The sequence below is a fragment of the Sturnira hondurensis genome, unplaced genomic scaffold, assembly GCF_014824575.4.
Source record: "Sturnira hondurensis isolate 20B ecotype Veracruz unplaced genomic scaffold, ASM1482457v3 Scaffold0006413, whole genome shotgun sequence".
In the NCBI taxonomy this organism is placed as follows: Eukaryota; Metazoa; Chordata; class Mammalia; order Chiroptera; family Phyllostomidae; genus Sturnira; species Sturnira hondurensis.
In genome coordinates this window covers 59,430,848-59,433,874 of record NW_028079044.1, presented here as the reverse complement: position 1 = coordinate 59,433,874, position 3,027 = coordinate 59,430,848, and positions in this window count along the sequence as shown.

The following is a 3,027-nucleotide window of genomic DNA, read 5'->3' as shown; positions in this document are numbered from 1 at the left end:
CTGAATTACAGGGCCCTTGCCTGCTCTTGGGACATGAGACAACCATCCAGTTTGTAAGAGGCTCTTATAAATAAGATTCTCTAAAAAGCAGACTGACTAAGCACTTTGGTTCAGACATTTAATGTATTGCTATATATATAACTCATAATTATTGCAGGTTATCACTTGACACCCACTGAAGACTGGTCACCAAGCTTCTCTGAAGAGAATGGACTGGCCTCCGTGGGAAAGCCCTAGGATTACAATGAGGGGAGCTGGGCACACAGCAGAACCCCTGGTATGTATACAGGGACCCCACTTACAGAGCTCCAGCACATCTTGGCCCTCCGTTCTGAGTCCATTGCCTACTCTCGGGGTGACTCCTGATGTCCTTGATTTCTCAGGACCTTGGTTGCTTTGTCGAATCTGTTTTGTGAAGTCTTCACTGAGAGTAAGAATTGACCAACAGTCTCAAACATCTCTAGCAGCAGAACCTTTATCTTTCTTTCTGTAAATCCTCATTGAACTACNCCTGGCCTAAGAGATGAAGAAAAGGGGAAATAGGGACCAACATCTCTTACTTAATCCATCAATTATTATTATTATCACCCAGCATTTCAAAACCGGTAGCAAATGTCACTCAAGTGGGCCTCCAAGAGACCAGATCAATGGGAGGATGCCATCCAGTGAAGGAGTTAATGCCAACTCCTGTGTCTGAACCCGGTTTCCCAATCCCTAGAGCCGTTCAACCCTGGCAAAGCAACCCTGGCAGAGCTTCGACAAAGCAAAGCTCTGTTGCTTTGTCGAATCTGTTTTGTGAAGTCTTCACTGAGAGTAAGAATTGACCAACAGTCTCAAACATCTCTCGCAGCAGAACCTTTATCTTTCTTTCTGTAAATCCTCATTGAACTACACACGAAACACTGTAAAAGGGACACTGCTTGGGATGAGGCAAGGGAAGGGTCTCAGTGGGTCCCTGTCACTCTCCTTGAATGCACTCAATCAATTATCAACTTCAGTGCCATTTGAAAGAACTCCACCCTATTGTGCCTGCAGCTGATCATAGTAACAGCCAGAGTTCCAGCCTGACACAGGTCTAAGCTCTTGACACACCCCAATTCAATTAATCCTCTCAGTGGCCTTGGTCCTTATAAAAGTGATCTGCTCAGGAACTGCCTACATGAGAATAAGGATTCAAAGCCGGAGCCAGCTACTTCCCCAACCCCTGCCACTCTCCTGGTGGCCCGGGCCCCTTGCCCTTCCCCAGATCTGGACTAAGAAACAAGGAGGGTGAGCTACCTATTTCCAAAGAGATTAGAGAATAAAACGTTTCTGGCTGGTTCCAAGCCTTGAGACATCAAGGGGGAAGGAGCTTGCTGGTTCTGGGTCCCCACCTCGGTGGAAGCTCATTGCGCAGAGGCTGGGAGTGTGTGCCCACACCTCCTTCCCCCAGCAGCCCCGCATGTGAGGCTTGACACAACACAATTCAAACAGCCGCTCATTAGGCAGCAGGCCCGTTCCTGCTTAATCACAGGCAGTGAAAGAGCAAAGAAATTGCATCAGCCTATCTGCGCCCTCACAAAAGCCGCTGGTGGGCCTCAAAGCCTGCAAAGCTATTTTCTATTGACACACCTCCCAGAAACCTGGGGTCGAAAGGAAATTCAGCAGCAGCAGAGTCCCCAGGACCAGTGACACCTCTGTTAACAGTTGTTACTAAAAACTTCCCAAGTGCCCGGCACAGAGTTGGGTGGTGCTGGGGACGCAGAGGTGACATCGCGAGACAGTAAGCATTTTGTGGACGTGGAGGCTCTCTAGTCCATGGGACCAGTCCTCTACGTCCATGTCCTTGTGCCCTGACCCATCTTTGCAGGGGCCGTGGATGGGTTTACCCACAGCTTGGCAGCAAGAGGGCTCACCTGGCCAAGCCTCCGCATACTTCTCCCACACCAGTCTCTCTGCTTAGGATGATACTGCCATTCCTCTCCCTTCACTCCCAAAGCCCATTCTTTCTGGACCCTGATGCAGCTGCCACCTCTTCCAGGACACCTCCTGACAGAGGCAGGTGGGCATGCATCCTCTGAGCCTCCAGGGATCTGTGTGCCTGCCCCCCTCCTCCATTCTGGCCGCCCACTGCCTCCGTCCCTATACAAGTCTGTTTCTCCAACCTGCACTGAAATGACACAGAAGGCTCTGCCTTAACATTTCAGGGTTGGCATGGCCCCTGGGCTGCCATTACTTCTGTTAAAGGAGGAGCACAGTGAACGGAGTTGTCCATGGCACCCACCCAGCTGACGTTCCACGGATCTGAGAGAAGGGCTCCTGGGAGCTGGGCGATCTCTTCCCTTGACGTGTCCCATCAGGTTCGAAGTTGATGTGGATTTCCCTGGGGAGCCACGTCGCAGCCTGGACAATGGGGTCCAGGGGAAGAATGGCCACTCCCGAGCTTCTGCGTACCCTGAGAACCTCTGGGATCAGGTCATAGAAAGCACGATGGGCTTCAGGAGTCAACAGACTTGGAGTCCATGCCTGACTCTACCCCTTACACGGGGTATCCCAAGGTGAAAGTTGTTTATCTTTCTGGGCTTATTTCTTAACCTATGATAGGAATGTAATTCTCACCTTCAAAGGTGGCGCTGATGATGAAGTCAGTGAGGTTTTACCCATCAGTGAGCTATTCCATCCAAATTGGCCAGCTCGTGCCCAGTCACAGTAGAAGGGCACTTTTGCCTTGTATACACAGCAGTCATGGTTCACCCTAACGGGGGTGTCCCACCTGCGGCCCACAGGCCACGTGCAACCCAGGATGCCCGTGAATGCAGCCCAGTGCAAAAAACCGTAAATTTACTTAAAACATTCTGAGGGTTTTTTGGTGATTATGTGTCACAATGTATTTAACGTGTGGCCCAAGACAACTCTTCTTCTTCCAGTGTGGCCCAGAGACTCCAGAAGGTTGGACACCCCTGTGGGAAGACCTCGGAGAAGGTGAGTTCCTGGCCAGTGTGCAGGGGCCACAAAGCACAGATGCAGTAAATTGGCCGGACCCTGGAA